Here is a 22993-nt window from a genome sequence, read left to right on the forward strand (position 1 = left end):
TCTGAGCCTGATCCATTGCTCTCAGATCCATTTATTTGTCATTTTGGCAGTCCATAGTATCCATAGAACTCTTCTCCATCCCCACATTTCCAATGAATTGATTTTTCCCCATATCCACTTTATTCACTGCCCAGCTTTCATAACAATACAGAGAAATGGGAAATACAATGGCATCCAGTGATGGCAAACCTTTTAGAGACCGAGTGCCCAAACTGCAACCCAAACCCACTTACCGTATAAACTCGACTATAAGTCAACCTCATGTCAAGGGCAGGTTTTGGAGCAAAAATTATGGATTTTGGTACGACCTGTTGATAAGGTAACTGTTACATGGATTTGTAACTGGTTGACCGGACGAACCCAAAGGGTGCTCAACAATGGCTCCTTTTCATCCTGGAGAGAAGTGACCAGTGGGGTCCCACAGGGCTCTGTCCTGGGCCCAGGGCTATTCAACATCTTTATCAATGACCTGGATGACAGAATTGGGAGCATACTTATCAAATTTGCAGATGACACCAAATTAGGGGGAATAGCTAATACCCCAGAGGACAGGATCAAGATTCAAAACGACCTGAATAGACTAGAAAGCTGGGCCAAAGCTAACAAAATGAAATTCAACACAGAGAAATGTAAGGTATTGCACTTAGGGCAGAAAAATAAAATGCACAGATATAGGCTATGGGACACCTGGCTAAATGAAACTACATGTGAAAGGGAGCCCAAGTAGACCACAAGATGAACATGAGTCAACAGTGTGATGCGGCAGCTAACAAGGTCAATGAGATTTTAGGCTGCATCAATAGAAGTATAGCGTCTAGATCAAGAGAAGTAATAGTGCCACTATTCTGCTCTGGTCAGGCCCCACCTGGAATATTGTGTTCAGTTCTGGGCACCACAATTCAAAAATGACATTGAGTAAAAGGAGAGTGTTCAAAGGAGGGCAACTAAAATGGCAAAGGGTCTGGAAGCCATGAAGCCCTATGAGGAGAGACTTAGGGAGCTGGGTATGTTTCGCCTAGAGAAGAGAAGGTTAAGAGGTGATATGATAGCCCTGTTTAAATACTTGAAGGGATGTCATAGAATCATAGAATCGTACATTTGGGAGAGACTGCAAGGGCCATCCAGTCCAACCCCCTGCCATGCAGGAAATCTCAATCAAAGCATCCCCATTGACAGATGGCCATCCAGCCTCTGTTTGAAGACCTCTAAGGAAGGAGACTCCACTACACTCCGAGGGAGTTTGTTCCACTGCTGAACAGCCCTTAATGTCAGGAAGTTCCTCCTAAAGTTGAGCTGGAATTTCTTTTCTTGTTTTCTGCTGCTCCAGAGACTAGGACCCAGAGCAATGGATGCAAGCTCCATGAAAAGAGATTGCACCTCAACATTAGGAGGAACTTCCTCAGAGTAAGGGCTGTCTGACACTGGAACACACTCCTTCCTCGGAGTGTAGTGGAGTCTCCTTCTTTGGAGGTCTTTAAACAGAGGATGGATGGCCATCTGTTGTGGATGCTTTGATTGTGATTTCCTGCATGGCAGAATGGGGTTGGATTGGATGGCCCTTGCAGTCTCTTCCAACTCTATGATTCTATGATTATATGTGTATTCCACTTGAACAGCTCTGTTTTTGGAGGTTTTTAAACAGAGGCTGGATGACCGTCAGGGGTGCTTTGATTGTATATTCCTGCATGGCAGAAGGACTTTGGACTGGGTGGACCTTGGGGTATCTTACAACTCTATGATATTATGATTCTATGATTTATGGAATGGTTAGCTGCAGAATGATGATGGCACAATATCTATGAAGTAAAGATAAAATGTCTATGAAGTAGAGATAGAAATTGTCACTTCTTTCATTTTCACCTGAGAGAAGGAAAAGGGTCAGTGGTTTTCACCCCAATAAAGCGATGCTCAAAATTGTGCAAAAACACTTTTATTACATATGGATTGAGAAATGCCAGATGTCCAAGTTGAGTTCAGAAACAGAAGAGGGACTAGGGATCATATTGCAAACGGAAAATAAAGCACACCAAAGACTTTTAAAGGAAAAGCACCCTGTAATTTATAGATACTAACAAAGCTTTGATTGTGTAGATCATAAAAACTATGGATCGTTCTCAAAGAAATGAGTGCACCACAGCATTTGATTATCCTGTGCTCCGGACAAAAGGCTACTGCTGAGACAGAATTTGGGGAGACATAATGGTTTCCAACTGGAAAGGGGATCAAGCAAGGCTGCATCCTATCATCCAGTCTATTTAGCTTGTATGCCCAAAATATCATATTGAATGCAATATCATATTTAATGGGAGAATTTAATTCAAAGGAGGGAGGCATGAAAATTGAAGATAATGCACAATTTATGATATGCAGATGACACCATACAACTAGCAGAAAACAGCACAGACTTGGAACGATTGCTGAAGAAAGTCAAGAAAGAAAATGCAAAGGCAGTTTTATGGCTGAACATTAAGGAAGCAAAATTCATGGCCACAAGAGCCTCTCTTTCAATCTTCACAAGCATTTTCTGAAAACCCATTCTTTGTTCCTGCTGTTCCTATGAAAAATGCCTGGTTTCCCTATCCTGCTGGGGACTTCCTGGGGACTTCCTCTCCGATCCATTATTCTTGTTTTTATTATTTTACTTCACACTATAAAATCCTTTGTGTCAACAGAATCGTGCGGAAGGGTCTAATAGGATTTATAGCCTTTTGTAAATTAGAGTTATGGGATATTACCTGCTTCTCTTCATTCTTATCCAGCAATTTCTGGAGATAGATGGCCTTTAATGACATGTCGTGGCATTACACATTTATTTATTTTAAACTCGTCTGCCATGCAAAGCCAAGTCTGATGAAAAATGATGTTCCAAAGGGGACCTCGGAGATCTGAGGGGGAAATGGAGAGAAACCCGTTCTATTCCACTTGGCTGCAGCCAGACGCACATTTCACAGAGTAATTAGCTACGCAGCACATTAGCCCCAGAAACTGACCAGCTTTTGGAAAGTCTCTTCCTTTTTGTCAGTTTAGGGCTTACTCATTGTGAAAATAAAGGCCAATGGGCCATAGAACCACCATCAGTGTTATTTAGAGGAAATGGGAGTTATCACAGTTGCACTCAGCTGGAAATCCAACAACTGTTCGGCAAACTTCTCTTTAAAAAAGAGAGGATCAAATGGCACTGTTGGGATACAATAGCTGAGAGTCTTCTTTGTGCTTGCGTAGTGTAACTCTAAGTCACTCTCTCTCAGCCTCAGAGGAAGGCAAAGGCAAACCACCCATCCGCCAAGCAAATCTCGTCAAGAAAACCCCATGATTGTTTTGATCAGGTTTTTGTACTTCATGTGTACCGATGTACATTTTACCTGATGGGTTTTAACTGATGTAGTGTTGTTGTTTCCCACCTCAATCCATGGGGAGAGGTAGATAAGAAATAATAAGAATAGTAATAATAATAATGATAATAATAGTAATTTATTGGTTTGTCTTAGGGTCACTATAAGTTGGAAATGACTTGAAGGCACACAACACGCAGTGTAAATCTGCACTTATTGCCTATCTGCTAATGTACCTGCTTTTGCTTCCTTTGCACAATTGGGAATAGACAGTGGTTGTGGCAGGAGGAGCACTTTCTCAACTTTGTTCCTTACTCATAAAATACCTTGTTGTTGTTGTCGCTGTCATTGTTGTTGTTGTGAGCCTTCAGGTAGTTTCTGACTTATGACAACCTTATGGTGAATGTTTCACAGGGTTTTTTCCCCAGCAGGATTTGGTCAGAAGGAGATTTGCCATTGCCTTCCTTTGAGGCTGAGAGAGTGTGAGCAGCCCAGTAGTTTCCCATGGCCCAGTGGGCATTCAAACTCTAATCTCCAGAGTTGCAATCCAACCCTAAAACCTAATCTTGAATTTCTTTAATTGATACTTCTGCCTGTTGAGATCATGGGAACTCTTCTTCTGTATATGTGGGTTTACAGTTCTCTCTGTCTTCACTATGAAAGTTTATATAATCTTGATTCATGCCAATAAAGTTGTTCTCATTTGCTCCTGAGACAGGTTGCAAGGGACACGGAATGGAGACTGCTATGGTCGCCTTAGTCGATGATCTCCGTCTAGGCATTGACAGGGGGAAAGTGATCCTGTTAGTGCTCTTGGACATCTCAGCGGCCTTCGATACCATTGACCATGGTATCCTTCTGGAACGCCTGGGAGAGTTGGGTGTCGGGGGCACTGCGCTGCAGTCGTTCTGATCCTACCTCTCGGGAAGGTTCCAGTCGGTGAGGCTGGGGGATAGTTGCTCTCATAAAAGAGAGCTGACATCTGGCGTTCCTCAGGGTGCCATTCTATCCCCCATGCTATTCAGCATATACATGAAGCCACTGGGAGAGATCATCTGGAAGCATGGAGCACAGTGTTATCAGTACGCTGATGACACCCAGATCTATCTCTCCATGTCTCCAACTGATACAGTGACTAAGGATGGCACCTCCCCTCTGGATGACTGTCTGGGGTCAGTAATGGGCTGGATGAGGGAAAATAAACTCAAGCTGAATCCAGAGAAAACAGAGTTATTCGTGATAGGTACCCCAGATCCAGACAGAGAAATTTGCCACCCTATCCTTGACAGGATTACGCTTCCCCTAAAGGATAAAGTTCGCAGTTTGGGAGTACTCCTGGACTCATCTCTACAATTGTCATCTCATGTAGATGCGATGGCCAGGAGTGCTTGGTATCAGCTTCGGCTGATACACCAACTGAGTCCCTGTCTGGACAGAAAAGACCTTGAAACTATAGTACATGCACTGGTAACCTCTCCCTTGGATTTCTGCAATGCGCTCTACATGGGGCTACCTTTGTACCAGGTTCGGAAGCTACAACTAGTTCAGAATGCTGCAGCCAGATTGATCACAGGCACTCCGAGATCGGACCATATAACACCTATATTAAAATCTCTTCACTGGCTGCCTATTAGCTTCCAGGCGCAATACAAAGTGTTGGTCGTTACCTATAAAGCCCTATATGGCTTGGGCCCGAGTTACTTGAGGGAGCGCCTCTCCCTACATAATCCCCCGCACCCTCAGAACAATGGGGAAATTTTTACTTGACTGCCCCAAGGTAAAACTAGCAGCAACTCACTGGAGGGCTTATAAGACAACAGCCCCTACCCTCTGGAACTCTCTCCCAGAAAAGATCCAACTCTGTCTCACATTAGTAGCCTTTAAGAAGGCATTAAAAACTCAGCTCTTTCAAGTAGCATACCCTCCTGATTCTGTTTAGATTAGGAACTTCCCCCCATAACCGTTGGTTTTAATGGTTTGGATATGGCTCAGATTTTTATGAAATTGTATGAAACTGTGAATTGTAACTAGTGAGGTATTTTATTGTTCTGTACTGTGACATGTGCCACATACCCGCTATATTGTAAACCGCTTTGATCTACAGGAAAGGTGGTATATAAATAAAGTTTTTATTTTTTATTTTTATTATTATTTGGCCGAGATCATACATCAAGGAGACAGAGCGCAACTTGACATTAAATTATGTGACCATTGTGCACAAGTGAATAGTAACTGAGCAACTGAATGTGAAAACAGATCTGGGCTTCTTGGGTGCCTTCAAGTTGTTTCCAATATGTGGTGGCCCTAAAATGAACTTATCGTGGAGCTTTCTTGGTAAGGTTCATGTTGAGGACGTCTTCCATTGCCTTCCTCTGAGGCTGAGAGTGTGAGACTTGCCCAAGGTCAAGCAATGCGCTGTGTAGTTTCTTCTCAAGAAATCCTGTCTCCGACACCAACTGTAGGGTTTCTACCTTTTAATCCACCAAATGTAAAGGCTTCCATGATTCTCACTGCAATCACCAAGAGCTCACTCTTTCCCCAACTCTGCCATTGTTGGAAGGTCTTCCTCCTGTCCCACTTATTGACCACCATCGATGGGGAACTTCTAGATACCCTTAAGGTTCATGTGAGATTTAATGCAGCTTCTATCCTTACCAGAACCACCCCTCTTTATTCACTGCAGCCACTATAGACACCTTGTCTGAATCCAAGATTTCTGAAATATAGTGTTCCCAAAGGCCAAAAGTATACAGAACCTTTAGGGAACATGTGGCCTTTTGGAACACTATATATACATATTAAAATCAGACTCTTAAGCACCACTCATTAATTCCTAAGCCCAAGGCTGCTGCCACACTGCAGAATTAATGCAGTTTGACACTGCTTTAACTGCTATGGCTCAATGCCATGGAATCCTGGGCTTTGTAGTTTATTGGGGCACCAGTGATCTCTCATAGTGAAAGGCTAAATATCTCAACAAGCTACAAATCCTAGAATCCCATAGCATTGTACTATGGCATTCAAAGTGGTGTCAAACTGCATTAATTCTGCAGTGTAGATGCAGCCTTAGAGAAGACTTGTCTTCTTGTGAACCTGTCTGGATTTAAGCTTCTTCAGGAGAGGACTAGTTGACCATCCATGGTCTTTGGCTGCATCTGCACTGCAAAAATAATGCAGTTTGACATGACTTTAACTGCCATGACTCCATGCTATGGAATCCTGGGATTTGTAGTTTATTGTGGCACCAGAGGTCTCTGAGAGAGAAGACTAAACATCTCACAAAACTATAAATCCCAGAATTCCATATCATGGAGCCATGACTGTTAAAGTGGTGTCAAATTGCATTAGTTCTGCAGTGTAGATGCTTCCTGAGTGACTCTCTCAAACCCCCAACCTCACGCTCTAAAAAACCACTAACTATCCCCTCCATCAACAGCCAATCACCAACCATCATTCACCAGCCTTATTTAAAACCCTTGAGACCTTCCACCAATCCCCACTCACTCCCAGCATCCCATTCTCTCTCTCCCTTCTGGCAATTCCTTACTTTATTATCTATTATTCCCTAGTAGATTAAACAACATTTACCTATACAAGTCCATGGCATGCCATGGGTTTCTTTGATCGAGCAGGGATTCAAACCCTAGAGTCCTAGTCCAGCACACTGGCTTTCATAAAATGCATGGCTGCAATGTACAACACACAACTGCATGGCACCATATGCACAAGGGGGGAACACATGTAAAATTCTGCTTCCACAACCTTCAATAGAATACAGACGTCTGCACAGGACAAATGTCTACAACTACTTCTGTAGGAGAACATACTAATGGCTGAGTCACTAACAGGATGCCTCAGGTTATCATAGAATCACAGAGTTGGAAGAGACCACAAGGGTCATTCAGCCCAATCCCATTCTGACATGCAAGATTTCACAATCAAAGCACCCCAATAGATGGTCATTCAGCCTCTGTTTAAAAAGAGCCTCCAAAGATGGAGATGCCACCACCTTCGGATGCAGCATCTTCCAATGTCATATAGCTCTTGCCATCAGGAGGTTCTTCCTAATGTTGAGGTGGAACCTATTTTCCCATAGCTTGAATCCATTGCTCTGGGTCCCAATCACTGGAGCAGCAGAAAACAAGCTTGCTCCATCCACAATATGACACCACTTCCAGTATTTAAACAGGGCTATCATATCACCTCTTAACCTTCTCTTCTCCAGGTTAAACATACCCAGCTCCCTAAATCACTCCTCGGAGGGCTTGGTGGCTTCCAGAACTTTCACCATTTTGGTCACCCTCCTCTGGAGACACTCCAGCTTCTCAACATCCTTCTTGAATTGTGGAGCCCAGAACTGGACACAATGGCCCAGTACACACGGGCCCTTTGCGGCGTGCCCATGACATGCTAGGGTTGCTTGAGGGTGGGGCGTGCACACGCCCTGCAACCCTAGCACATTGTGGGCGCACCACAGCTGTGGTGTGCCCACCAGACAGGGCGCCTAACGATGACGTCGCAGCTGCGCCACTTCCAAACAGGGTGGCACAGCTGTAATGTCATTGCGCCATCTCTGGAACTTTGCTACATTGCAGCAGCAGCAAAAAAAGAAGCCACTTCTGGGTGCTCCTTTTTTGTTGCGCAACAGCACCGCACAATTTGTTTCCTGAGGCACTCCTGCAGAGCAAAGAGAGGCGCCAGGGAGGCGCCTCTTTTTGGCACTCTGTACCGTGCCAATGTGCCCTTGATCATGAGCATTCCCAGCCCAATAAAGTCATTTGTGAAGGAGTTTGGGACTTCTTTTCTTAGAATACACAGCATTCTAGACACCTTTGGCAGAAATTATTTTTGCTACCTTTCAGTTGTACATCAAACACTTTTGGTCCTGCCGTGATATTAAATTCCACAGCCATTAAACATGTATTATCTTTGGAGGAAAAAGCAGAGATTAATGACCCAAACTAGAATGATGAATTTACTATGAAAGGAGAGGTAGGCCTATAAAGCAATCCAGCACAACAGAAGAGCATGCAATGTTATTCTGGAGAGATAAGGAACAGAATGAGAAGGTTATGGAAGGAGAAATGAACATGTTGTTTTCATAAATGATTTTCTCGCCTGTCTTCCTTTTCCAAAAAGAGAAAGAGAAAGAGTTGGAGAGATTATTTAGATGACTTTGTACCTTCTGTCTTCAGACACACACTTGTAGATGGATTATTGTTGCTGTTCTTGTGTGCCTTCAAGTCATTTTCTGCCATATCTATCACAGGGTTTTCTGAGGCTGAGAGTGTGTTTCCACGGCTGAGCAGGGATTCAAATCCTGGTCTCCAGTCATAGTGCAATGCTCAAAAACTGACGCCACACTGATAGCTGGATAGATTTCCCTATAGCCATCTTTCCATATTGGACAGGATTATTTTTTTTTAGTCTGAGAAAGAGAAGACTGAGAGGGGATATAATATGGCCACCTTCAAATATCTCAAGTGCTGCCAGATAGAATGATAGTTTCCTGATACTCCAAAAGGTAGGACTCAAGAGAAAGAATTCAAATTACAAGAGAGGTAGTTTCATCTAAACATTTGGAAGAGCTTCCTGAGGATGGTTTGACAGGGGAACAAACTCATTGGGACAGTGGTGGACTCTGATAAATTGATCTCTAAGCAGAGATTGGAGGTCCATCTCTTTGGGTGTTTCCTCTATGGATTTCATGCACTGGAATTGGGTTGAATTAGATGGCCTTTGAGATGCCTTCTAGCTCTTCATTGTTGTTATTGTTGCCTGCCTTCAAGTCGTTTCCAGCATATGACAACCCTAAAGCAAATCTATCATGGGGTTTCTAGGTATGTTTCTTCAGATGAGGTTTGTCATTGCCTTCCCCTGAGGATGAGACAGTGTGACTTGCCCAAGGTCACAAAGTGGGTTTCATGGCCTAGCTGGGAATCGAACCCTGGTCTCCAGAGCCAGAGTCCAACACTCAAACCACTACGCCACACCGGCTTCTAGCTCTACAGTGCCTTGCCAATCAGACATATCACTGAATTTCATACAAGGTTGTGTATAAAAGAACAGAGCCATCCATGAGTTCCCCAAATGATGGCTTCAATAGATAATGGAGGCTGACCTCCTCTCCTCCCATGGCATCCAAGGTGCAAGTATAACTTTGCAAAGGTCAGGCGGCCATGGCTTTTTGCCACCAATAAAACTCAGCCCTTAGCTGTATTTTTTTTTACCTCCATTGATCCACACAGCTATTGTAAATCCAATCTGGTTTATGATTTATTACACAATGAGATCCATGTATTATTTCCCCCTCCATAATAGGATTTGATGATTTCTGGTTTATTTAGAAAGAAAGTCAATAGTACAAATCTTGTACTGAGCCTGGCGCTCAGCGACCACCATGGGAGCCCTGATTTAAGCCGCCAAGCCCTTCCTTTTAGCACAGTCTCTCTTTTGACAGGGAAGAAAAGAAAAAAAACCAACAACCAGGAGCCATTCTGGAAGGGAATTGTACCACAGGAGGACTGTAACTCTCCTGTTTCAGTGATCAAAGTGCCCAGGGGAGTACACCCTTAGTTTGAGAAGCAACCTTGGAGGAACCAAGCAAGTTCAGGGTCACACATGGAGGAACCGAAGGAGGTGATCAAAACAGTCTGGGGTCAAAGCACAAAAAGCAAGCCAAACAAGCTCAAAAGTCACTCAAAGAATAACCAAAAAATCCAAAAGGCAAGATTCAGAAAACTAAAAAGCAGGACCCATTACAACGGCAAAGGTAGTAGAATGGACATTGCCTTGGTTGAACTAATTTATAGCCAGCTCTAACTCAGCCCAGCTGGCCTCATTTTCCCAGCATTTTTAAAGGCAGACCATGCTCTTGCCTATGCTTTTGTTTTACAGTTTCAGTCTGTTATGGATAGATTAGCTCAGTCTCTATCTCCCTCTCTTTAAGGTCAATATGCGATGATTCACACCAGTGATCCCCAGACTTTGGTTCTCCAGATATTTGGGACTTTAGCTCCCAGAACGTCTAGGCCAATCTGGCTAGGATTTTTGCGAACTAAAGTCAAAAACACTTGGCGGACCAGACTCTACTTCCAAGGCAGAACTGATAGCCTTCTCTGGCTCTAAATGGAGCCTGTGATCTGGAGCTCACTTCTTCCCCATCCTCATCTAAGGAGGCCTCGTCCAGGTAGGACATGTTAGTAACAGAATGCCTTCCCAACATGCTGAGTTATATACAATTATTGGCTGGGATCATACTTGCATAGTGCAAATCTACATGGACATGGTGATTCGGCAACACCTTAACAAGGTTTCAGCCATTCTCTGGAAGTGGATAGGTTTGTCTGTCTGTCTACCTTCGGCGTATCTCTCTGATCTGTTTATCTGACTGATCTGGATGACAATTTATCGGGACTGGTTTGATAATGTCATGGCAGAATGAGGTTGAACTGGATGACCCCAGTCCAACCTCGTTCTGCCCTACAGGAAGACACAATCCAATCCTTCCTGATAGATGGCCACCCAGCCTCTATTTGAAAACCTCCTAAGAAGGAGACTCCAACACCCTCCGAGGCATCATGTTCCACTAGGCTTCCTGTCCTAGTCCCTGGAGCAGCAGAAAACAAGCTTGCTCCTTCCTGAACATGACATTCTTTCAAATATCAATAGAATATATATCAATAAAAATCAATGTCAAACAATATAAATCAAAAGAAGTATAGTGCCTATATTGAGAGAAGTAATAGTACCACTCTGTTCTGCTTTGGTCAGGGCTCACCTGGAATCCTGTCTCCAGTTCTGGTCATCATAATTCAAGAGGGATATTGAAAAGATGGAGCAGGAGCATGTTCAGAGGAGGGCAACCAAAATGGTGAAAGGTGTGGAAACCATGCCTTATGAGGAGTGGCTTAGAAAGCTGGATATGTTTAGCCTGGGTAGGAGAAGGTTAAGAGATGATAGGATAGCCCTGTTTATTTGAAGGAGTATCATAGTGTGGATGGAGTAAGTTTGTTTGCTGCTGCTCCAGAGACTGAAACAAGGAACAATGGATGAAAGGTACAGGAAAAGAGATTCTGCCAGAACATTGGGAGGAACTTCCTGACAGTAAGAGCTGTTGGACAGTGGAAGACGCTTCCTTGAAGAGTGGTGGAGTCTCCTACTTTGGAGGTCTTTAAACAGAGGTTGGATAGCCATCTGTCAGGAGGCGCACTTGATCATCTGTCAGGGCTGTCTGGGGTTCGAACTGTTTGCAACAGAATCAGTGTTTGAGCTGTGTGTCATCAAGGCTCCCTGCCAAAAGGACCCAGGGAGGCATTTTATCTGGCCTGTGCAGACAGGGCCTTGGGCATTGCATGGCTTTCCCTAGTGCTTTCCTTTAAGTCCTCCCTTTCCTAAACTAGCTAATTTGCTCAGAGTCAACTCCTTCTCCAGGAATCCTGCAGCCCTGCCAGATCACCAGGGAGAAAACAAACAGCTCCTAATGAGGCTGAGAGCTTGTTAAGAATGTTCTCCTCTAATTGTATATCCTGTTACCACTCTTTAGAGTAATTCAGTTATCATCTTAAGTTCATTAGGAAGCAAACCACCGCTCCTTCGCTGCAAAGACGACCAAGGAGTTGGTTCTAAATGGCAAAACACCATGTCCTCATTAGAGGGCCTTGAAATATGCCATCTGACACATCTAGGAAGTTTCCAGCATGAGCCAGAATGGAATAAGCCATGGGAGGATGCCTCTGGCTTTTTGTGTTCTGAAAATTATTCTGGGAGTTTATTAGTCTGTAAACATCTGTTGCTTCCAGGCTGAATTATACCTGTATAGTAGAATCAACCCCAGACTCTTCTATGCAGCTGAACTTATACAATCAGCCCTCTGTATCCACAGATTCTGCATCCATGGATTCATTCATCCATGGCTTGAAAATATTCCCCTTCCCCCTAAAAATGAATTCCAAACAGCACCAAAAAGTTGTGCACATATTAAAGCAATCCACAACTAAAATTTGCCTTATTATAATTATTATTATTATTGCTTCTTACCCGCCTCTCCCCATGGATTGAGGCAGGGGACAATAACAACTGACAAACAACTTCAGTTAAAACAAATGGATTAAACACACACATCAATTTAAAATGACAGATAAGATATGTGCATACCCACAACTAACACTGATCATTTAATAACAACAATAACTATTTATTTATTTATTTATTTATTACCCGCCTCTCTCCGGGGATTGTGGCAGGGAACAACAATTAACAGACCTGCCACATCAGCTAAAACACATCAGTGAAACTACACATCAATTTTAAAGAACATACAATTTAAAAGGACAAGATATACACATATTAAAACAATCCACATTTAAAATTCACAATTTAAAATTTATCTGGAGAAGCCTGCCAGAAGAGACTGGTCTTCAATGCTGTTTTCAATTCAGACAGTGTGTTCAGCTGTCGGATCTCTTTTGCGGGATTTGTCCACTTTCTGTGCAGGATGATGCCCCCTGACGCCGTCTGGAAAAGATCCCACTTTTGTGGGATTTTCCCAATTTAAATCCCATTTCTGCCTGGGATAAACTCCATGTGTTAAACTCCTAAGTTTCCAAAGAAGAGGATATGGGCATTTTGTAGAATGGTTCTACAAGCTTTAATGGTTAAAGCTTTAAATGAGAGGACACACTGGTTGCTTCCTGCTCTTCAGCCTCTTCCTCTCCAGGGTTTCCATCTGCTCAGAAAACTGTTTTTCCCCTTTCTTGTGCGTCATTTAGTTCCTCTTTCTCCCAAATGTGGACATGGGTTTCTAGAATCCTGTCCAATTGACCCTCAACCCACCAACAAGGCTGAGCATGTGGGCATTTCCATGCCAAAGAATGAGGTCATGAAAAGGGCCCATGACCTTGTGCTCCCCTCATCAGCTTCTAATTCCATTACAACCAGGCAGCTTCTCAGTCAAAGGCAAGCAGCTGTTCCAATTGCTATCTCTATGCAGAGACCGAAATTAGGAGCAGAAGACACTGATAATTGGGTCCAGGGTGGACATTTGCCACTCTTACATGCAAAGACAGATGCTACCAATCACTCTTCTTGCAAAGGTTGGGGGAAAGTTTGCATGGCAACGAAATGTGTCTACTGCCTGCTGCCCAACCTTTACACATGAACCCAAAGAGGTGCAAAGAATATTGTTTTTCCTGTTTGTCAACACTTGGAAATTTCTATCAAAAGTTTTCAGGGCTGCCATAAGTCGACTTGATGGCAAATAACAACAAAGCTAGCGATCCAACTCAAGGTCTGTTCCTTGGTCATTGTTATTTTGAAGCTTGTTCTGTCCAGTAATATGCAATACCTCTGCCTGGACAGAGTAAAGATGGAGGAATTCCTACCAGCACATTATATCTTAAAAGCTCTTACCACTGACTAGGCCTTAGGAGAAATATTTCAGTCATTTAGGATGGAGTAAATTGCACAAACGTAACTACAGGCTGCAGTCAAGCATTCCTCCAGTGCAGCATAAATACCTACATGTGGATGCGCACACAGTGCCGGCGCTATGCAACATTGCACAACAGAGGTCAATGACTGGGTGGTGTTGTGCAATGCACAGTGAGCAATGTGAAACAGTGAGCACAGCACACCCACAACATCCAACACTGCTTTATACACAACTCTGCTTCCACTACTGTCAGAAAAATATGGCCATTGCACTATGGCAAACATGTCACTCCACATGCCTAGCACAACTTAGGATTCATCAACACTGCAGAATTAATGCAGTTTGACAGCGCTTTTACTGCCATGGCTCAGTGCTATGGATTTTGAGATGTGTTGCTTTGTGCAGCTTTTCACCTTCTTTGCAGAGAGCTCTGGTGTCACAACAAGCTACAAATCCCAGGATTCCATAGTCATTTTTGCTTCTAGTGAAAGTTGTTGTTGTGTGCCTTCAAGACATTTCCTACATGACAACTCTAAAGTTTTCTCTTCAAGATTTGTTGAGGAGCTTTGCCATTGCCTTCAATTGAGGATAAGAAAGTCTGACTTGCCAAAGGTCACCCAGTGAGTTTCCTAGCCAAGCTGGGAATCGAGCCCTGATCTCCAGAGTCGTATTCCAAAAGAGAGTTCAATAGGTACCCTTTCCTCAGGTCCTGCAGATCACCAAGTTCGATCTGTATGCCATGTAGCTACTAATGCCCAGACTTGGAAGAGTTAAGCCCTCAATGCCCTCTATGCAAGTAGCCAAATATGTGTCAATTTCACACTTTGGAAAACATTGTTTTGGGGGGATGGGGGGACGATCATGGCAATGCTGGCTTGGGGCCCTGAGAGCTGCCATCCACAAAGGTAACTTTTCCAAGGGCCTTTTTTTTTTTGGGGGGGGGGGGTTGTCACCTGCCCGAAAACCTCCATCCATCAAATTCATGAACTAGAAAAGTGTGCACTCTGGTATTATTTTTATTAAAAAGAAGAATCCAGTGACATTTCCATCAGTCCCTACCAAACAAATGTCTGTCCTTAAGACACTGTCTCTCCTAACAGTTTGGAAGGGTAACTTTTGTGGTCTACCATAACAGCTATGCTTCCTGGGGAATTCTGGTGATGGGTGAGGACATAGTTTCCAAGTGTGCTTTGGACTTAACCAAAGCTTTCTATGTGTCCCTTATCTGCACTCAGCTTTTACCTGACAGCCTTTCATCCTGACCATGATTAGGATTTTTCTTCAAAAACATAAGTTCCCCCACTCCTCTTGGAAATAAAATAATGATGCAGCTTCATGCCTCCATGGGATGCGCTGGAACACGCTTGGCCAGGAGACCCTGAGGGGAAATGGCTAGTTGTTGTTGTTGTTCTTAGTGGTCCTCAAGTTGGCTTTGACTCATGCTGAACCTGTGGATGAGACATCCCCAAGATCCCTGCTCGCCACTACTCTGCTCAGGTCCAGGAAATTCAGACCTGTGACCTCCAAGATTGACTCTATCCATCTGGTTTTTGGTCTTCCTCTATTTCTTCTTGGGTCTTCTCATGATGTGTCCGAAGTATGACTGCCTCGATTTGATCATCTTGGCTTCCAAGAAGAGTTCTGGATTGATTTGTTCAAGAATCCCTTGGTTTGTCCTTTGGCTGTCTGCGGTATCCTCTGCACTCTTCTCCAGCACCACATCTCACATGAGTTTATTTTACAGTCCAGCTCTCACAGCCATACATAGTGATGGGGAATACCATGGCTTGGGTGATGCTAACTTTAATGCTCAATTGTAATGCTGTCTTTGTTCTGTAGGATCTTTTCTAGTTCTTTCATAGCTGCCCTTCCTGTTCCTAGCTTGCTTCTGATTTCTTGACTGCAGTCCAGTTCTGATCAGTGTTTGATCACAGGTACGAGAAATCTTTTAACTATTTCAATTTCCTCAATTCGAATTTATGTAGGTCCTTTTTATGTAGGGGCAATTTAAGGAAATGTATGTAGGGGAAATGGTTAGTTGGTTCCAATTCCTTGTTTTACCACTAAGAGGAGCTACTGTCTCATGCAATTCAGTCCAAAGAGGTGGCAGAGTTGATCTGTTCCAAGCATCCAAGGATCTTGTAGCACCTTAAAGACAAAGGTCTTTCCTCTGGCAAAAGCCTTCATGGAAGAGAAAGCAATCTGTGAGATACTCAAAGTGTCATTTGCAGGAAGACCAAACGCAATGGTATAACTTACAGACATGTGGGAGAAAGGAAGAGTCAAAATGATTTCAAGAAAGGCAATAGCTTTTAAAGTCATCTCATGGCTGCATCTGCACTGGAGACATAATCCAGTTTAACTGCCATGGTTCAGTGCCTAGTGGTTTCTGTGTCTGAATATTCACTGCAGAAATAATCCAGCCTGACACCACTAACTGCCACTGCTCAATTGCTATGGAATTCTGGGAAATGTAATTTTGTGAGCCATGTAGCCTTCTCTGCCTAAGACCTCTTGGGCCCCAACAAACTACAAATCCCAGAATCCCATAGCATTGAGCCCTGGCTGTTAAAGTGATGTCAAACTGGATTATTTCTGCAGTGCAGATGCAGTCTGGGATTTGCAGCATTCTTGAGACATGTAGGCTTCTCTGTCAGAGAGCTTGGTGCCATAGCAAACTATAAATCCCAGAATTCCATAGCACAGAGCCCTGGCAGTTAAGATGGTGTCAAACTGGATTATTTCTACAGTGAAGATGGAACCTCTGTAACACTTTTTTTAAAAGGTGAGAGGGAGAGATATATGGTAGGACACAATAATAGGAGAGCCAGCGTGGTGTTGAGATTTGGCTTTAGATTACAAAATTAGACTGGCCTCTCCAGATGAGATTTAAATTGTGAATTTTAAATGAAGAATTTTTGAGTATCAATCAGTGAAAGTTTCAGACAAAGCAATGCCCAATAATATGCAGGCCTGTTTAGGGTTATTCAAAATGCAATGCTCTGCTCTTTAAAAGAGATGCAAGAGTTATTCAAGCTTTGGGGGTGGGACTTTGACATTTTGGACAGATGTAACATCAGGTGTTGGGTATAATACTGCAATATCCTACCACCAAAGTGGCATGTCTTGCAAAGATATGTTGTTTTAGGGTATCTTCCCTCTCCAAAGTGGGGAGGGGATGATGATCACTCATAAGAAGTTGAATCCTCTAAAAGATGACAAACAAGAGATGGATTCCTTGATTGACAGACATCCATTTGAAATCTTGCTTTGCATGAAAATGAAGCACTAATTTGGGCTGAAGAAGGTAAACGCTTGCCATGTTCTCATTTTGTGGTTTGAAATATATTTTGCAATCAGGGGATTCGCATTTGCTGATTGATCCATTCAAGTGCTTCCGTAAAAAGACGACGCATTGTTTCAAGGGGCCACAACATCCCTGTTGATAGGATTGTGGTTTATGGAGTTGTGCTGCCATCTTCAGCGATGGTTCTTCCTGGCTGATCATTCCTATCATCTCAAAAGAAGGAAAGGGATTCATTGGAGAATGAATGTGAGAATAATAATACAAAAATCAGAATGTTGCTGTCCTCTGGGTCGGGAGAACAGGTCATTCTGCAATGCTTTTTTCAGACTTGGGGATCATTTTTTGTGAAAATTCTGTTTGTACAAAAACATCTTCTGCACAAAAGGCTGTCTCCTCTTGGTTTTTCACATCCATGAAAGATCACTTACCCTTTGTTACCCAAATGCCAGGGTCCGGGAAGGGCACCCACAATTAATATGCAACGGGGAATTTTATTAGCTCAATTGAAAGCAGCAAAAGGTCTTGGGCAGCTCAAAGCAGAGATCAGCTCAGACCACAGAACTCCATAATGCAAGGTTCCAGTTAGTTTTATTTATTAGTCACAAGGAAGTCATCATTCAGGTAAAGACGCTCTCTCACTCTCAGGCACACATCCAAGAACTGAAGGGTACAGAGAGAAATACTATATGGATTCCAGAAGTGGGGCTCCAACTAGGGATACTGGGAAGTTATGTGGCTTAACAAGTTGCCTGGGCATTTTGGCATGGACAGCAAGGTGGGCAGTCAAGCCAAGCTTAAGAGGTGATATGATAGCCCTGTTTAAATATTTGAAGGGGTGTCCTACTGAGGATAGAGCAAGCTTGTTTTCTGTTGCTCCAGAAACTAGAACACGAAACAATGGATTCAAGCTACAGGAAAAGAGATTCCACCTAAACATTAAAAAGAACATCCTGACAGTAAGAGCTGTTTGACAGTGGAAGACACTCCTTTGGAATAGGTTAAATCTCCTTCTGTCTTCTTTGGAGGTCTTTAAACAGAAGCTGGATGGCCATCTGTTGGGTGTGCTTTGATTGAGAGTTCCTGCATGGCAGAATGGGGTTGGACTGGATGGCCCTTGAGGTCTCTTCCAACTCTATGATTCTGTGGTTCTATCAGATGCACACTAAAAGGGTTTCTCTGACCTCAAGCAAGGCCAAATTGATGGTGCCCAAGCAGGCATATTTATAATGCAAAACCTGCCCTGGTGCAGAATTTGGGATTAGAGTGGATTTTCCAGGAGAGAAGAATGGGAAGGGCATCATGTAATCATAGAGTTGGAAGAGACCGCAAGGGCCATCCAGTCCAACCCCTTGCCATGCAGGAAATCTCAATCATAGCATCCCTGATAGAAGGCCATCCAACCTCTGCTTAAAAACATCCAAGGAAGGAGACTCCACTACACTCTGAGGAAGGAGTGTGTTCCACTGTCAAACAGCCCTTACTCTCAGGAAGTTCCTCCTAATGTTGAGCTGGAATCTCTTTTCCTATAACTTGCATCCATTGCTCTGGGTCCTTTTCTCTAGAGCAGCAGAAAACAAGCTTGCTCCCTCCTCAATATGACATCCCTTCAAGTATTTAAACAGGGCTATCGTTAAGTTAGTAATGGCTGGACAATCACTACAAATTTCCCTTGACAAAGGAGTATCACTCTCAGAGGAAAGTGTAATTGGATTTCTGTTCACTTGTAAACACCAGCTCTATCACCTGCTATCACTCCTGTCAGTGAATGGATTGTGCAGATTCTGATCTTGATGGATATATCCTTGGCTATGTCTTCTTCAGCTTCCCTCCTGTTGAGCCTCTTAGATCCCCAAATATGGTCCCAGATCTCCTTATGTAGCATGGCTAATGTCTTGCACTGGGGCGCCTTTGCAGCTACATGCCTCAAACATCTCTTTTTAATATCACCTTGATATCATAAAGAGAGGGGTGAAGGGAGGCTAGACCTTGGGGGTGACACCTTGTAGTTTCACACTGTTGTGAAATGTCCGTATCCCATTCACAGTTGTGTAAGCAGAGCTGCATAAGTGTAACAGTTGCAATTCTAGTTGTACATTCTTGGGTGGTGTGTAACTGTGCCACTGGACTGACTGGACTTGAGGGAATGGCAATTACATAACCAGATACAGAACTGCCTACACAGTGTCCAGCAAAAGGGAGGTGTTGTCAAAACACCACTCAATACTATGCTTTTGAGCAGCACATACTGTGAGTGTTTTCGTTTAAAATATGAAATCTGCCCCCTCCTCCTTAGCTGGCAAAAGACTTTTCTATTAACTGGCTGTTAAGGGAAGGGCTTTTAACAAATGAGTGCAATACCTTTATTTTAAGTTTGCTGGCATCCTGTTTCTGGAAAATGCAATTTCCTACAAAGTAAATGCTGTAGCTGGGGACTTCTACACAAAATTAGAATAAGGTTGTTTTGCACAGGAAACAACATTTTCTGCCCAAAAATACTGTTTTCTGTCCCAAACAACCGCATATGAATTTTGTACAGAGTAGATCTCAAACTGAGAGCCAACATGGGACAGTGGCTTGACTGTTGGACTATGACTCTGGAGACCAGGGTTTGATTCCCAGCTCTGCCATGAAACCCACTGGGTAACCTTGAGTGAGGCACACTCTCTCAGCCTCAGGGGAAGGGCAAACCTCCTCTGAAGAAATCTTGCCAAGAAAACCCCATGATAAGGTCGCCTTAGAGTCTCCATAAGTCAGAAACAACTTAAAGGCACACAACAACAACAATGATCTCAAATTGTAGATGATCTTTGAAAGCTGCACAGTTTTCAAAGGGTTTCTTGCAGAAGGAAGAGATCTTCTCAAATTATTCATTACTTTCTTGAAGAAGAAAACTAGCAATTACATCCTCAGTCTACCATTGAGTCCCAGTCCTGGAAGAAGTCCAATCCTGGAAGAAAGATGAGTTGTCAGAAAAAATACGTAACTGTCCGGAAACTTGCCTCTCTTTTGGCCCAGTTCAATCACATGCTCATTCTGTATTCAAGCAGACATCAGAATTATCAAATCATATGGTTTATCCACACTGCAGAAATAAAGCAGTTTGACACCATTTGGACTGCGATGACTCTATCCTACAGAATCAGGGGGTTTGTAGTTTGGTGAGGTTTTCAGCCTGATCTGCCAGAGAGCTCTAGTGCTTCACCAAATGCCAAACCCCAGGATTCTGTAGGAGAAAGTCATGGCAGCTAAAGTGGTGTCAAATTGCTTTAATTCTGCAGTGTGGATTCACCCATAGAGTGGGAGAGAGCTGTAGGGGCCATCTATTTCAGCTCCATTCTGCTCTGCAAGAATGAACAACTAAAGCCCTCCTGAAAGATGCTGATCCAAGCTCTGTTTGAAAGCCTCCAAAGATGGAGAGTCCATCACCCTCTGAGGCAGCCTGTTCCATTCTCCAACAGCTATTACAGTAAAGAATGTTTCCCTAATGTTTAGGTGGAACCTCTTTTTTTTTTTTGCCAATGTTGGGGGTATTACCCTTTGGGGCAGGAGGAAACCATCTCACTTCATCTTCTACCTGACATCCCTTCAGATATTTAAAGATAGCCGTCACATCACCTCCCAGCCTTCTCTAAGCTAAACATACCCAACTTCCATCTCCATCAACTGTACCTTAAGAACCTTCACCATCTTGGGTTTAATCTTCATTCTAGAAATACAGTTGGCCTGCTGCATTTGTGGCTTTGACTTTTGCAGATTTGATTATTAACAGTTTTGATTAATAGGAGTCTCTAGGTCAGTCTGGCAAGCCTTTTACAGACCGTTTTTTGTTTGTTTGTTTGTTTTAATTATAATTTAAATCCAATCCACTCTCCTTCCCTTTGTAACAGTTGCCTCCGATTTAACCCCACTTTCACTGTCCTGGCTCAGTGCTATGGAATTCTGGGAGCTGGAGTTTGTTGTTCCCCCCAGCCTCTGATGGCTCCTTCATTGCTCCCATCTCTCTCCCCAGCCTCCTGTTTCATTCCCTCCATCCCTGTCATCTACCCTTCCGAGCAACAGAAGCAATTGGGGCAAAATTGCAATGCAGCATCATGGGAAATTTGCCTCTGGAGGTTTGGGGGGGTGTACCGGGAGGGAAGCAAAGTTGCATTCCACACCAGACCAATTCGGAATGAAATCGAAGTGAGCTTGAATGTGAATTCACTGTTGTACTGAATTCATTAAAATGAGGAGTCACTTTGGATTCACTGCGGAAGCGCCATGGAAGGAGCTCTCATAGAAATGAATCGCATGTGATAACACATTCACATCATGACGTGAATCCGCATCGTTGGACCCACAGTCACCCCAGGTCTGAGCTGAAAAATCTCCAAAAAGCTCCGTGTGATATACTCTTCTAAAGTGCAGATTAGACCTCAGCCATTGGACATGATCCAGAGGCTGTGTCCATGTGTGTGTTTTTCCTCTCTCTGTGCGCGATGCCAAAATCAAGTATCACAATGGTGCAAATATGGAACTGGTGCAATGCTTTTTTTCCCTTGAGATACTGAACTGCTTAAATATATTTTAAAAAATTAAAGAGAGAGAAGCTGCATTACCCTCCCTTTTTTCAGGGACATTTTACCCACATCTTCTTCTTCTTTTAAGTACATGGCAGGTTTCAAGATGTTCCATTGTTTCAGGGAGAAAGGTATGCAAAATGCCGGCATCCGTCGGTGAGATTATACTCTTTGCTAAACATTTATTCACTCCAGAAGTGAAATAATACCTCTGAGGATATGTGCCTCTCTTGTCAGGAGCTCAGCAGGCCTAAAATCTTGCATTTCTCCATTGCCAAAAGCAAAAGAAAAACAGGTTCTAGGCTGGATCCTTGGATTATAGATATTCAGAAATAGTGAGGAGCGAGAAAGACACAGAGAGTTGCATTTTTCTGAAGATGAAGGGAAAAGCTTGAGGAAGAGAAAATCAAAGGCCCCTTGTTCAGTTTTCTGCATCTGAAGTGAACACTAAAATAACTTTCGTTTTCATCCTGTTAGTCTTAGGCATTTGTATGTTCCTGTAAAGAAGCAGTTGGATGTTTTTCTCTGGTGTGAAATGGCCATTACATAGTGAAAGGTTGCAGAAATGTGGCACCATGTATGTGCATTATGTGTGTAAATGTATGCATGCAAAAATGGGGGAGTGAACAAACAAACAAACAAAATTCCAAAGTGCTAAATATACAGCCGCATTGGTCTCACTGTTTTTCTGTTTTGTTGTCCTTCCTCTCAAGGACAAGAAAACTGGTGAGTATCTTTTACACAGGGAACCAGTGTGGTGTAGTAGTTTGAGTATTGGACTACGATTCTGGAGAATTGGGCCGGGGGAATCTTATATGACATGTGATATACTTTGTGACAGTGAGAGCTGTTCCACAGTGGAAGACACTTCCTCAGCATGTGGTGGAGTCATGAGCCATGGGCAGATACCTTGCTTAGATTTAGCACTCCATTCATGTTAATTAGCACAAAGGCCTTGTGGCCGCCTCAAAATTCATGAGGATGCTCAGCTTATGAACTAGTAAATTAAGCGGTGAAGAATGCAAGTCCCTGTGCATTTTACAGGTGCCTCGATCTTCTTTTTGCTCTGAATCTTAATTAGAAGGAGCGACTTCTCAATAGGCTGGCAGTGGCAGAATCCTCCGGTGTGCAACGCAGAGGTTGTAAATCCACCGGGGCTCTCCAGAGAGTGTGCCATGATGCAATGCATGCAGGAGCCATGCCGGCAGCTGATGGAATTAGCCATGGATATTTGAGCATTACTGTACCTGTGGAAAGTTGAGTTCAGCAAAGGAAGAGGGAAATAGAAAACCCTGGGATTTTGCGGCTATACAAACCACCCCTTTGGGGCAGTCTGCAGCTGCCCCTTTTCACCTCGGATCGA

The sequence above is a fragment of the Sceloporus occidentalis genome, unplaced genomic scaffold (genome assembly GCF_023333645.1).
Source record: "Sceloporus occidentalis isolate IW3139 unplaced genomic scaffold, rSceOcc1.0.p SCAF_4, whole genome shotgun sequence".
NCBI lineage: Eukaryota > Metazoa > Chordata > Lepidosauria > Squamata > Phrynosomatidae > Sceloporus > Sceloporus occidentalis.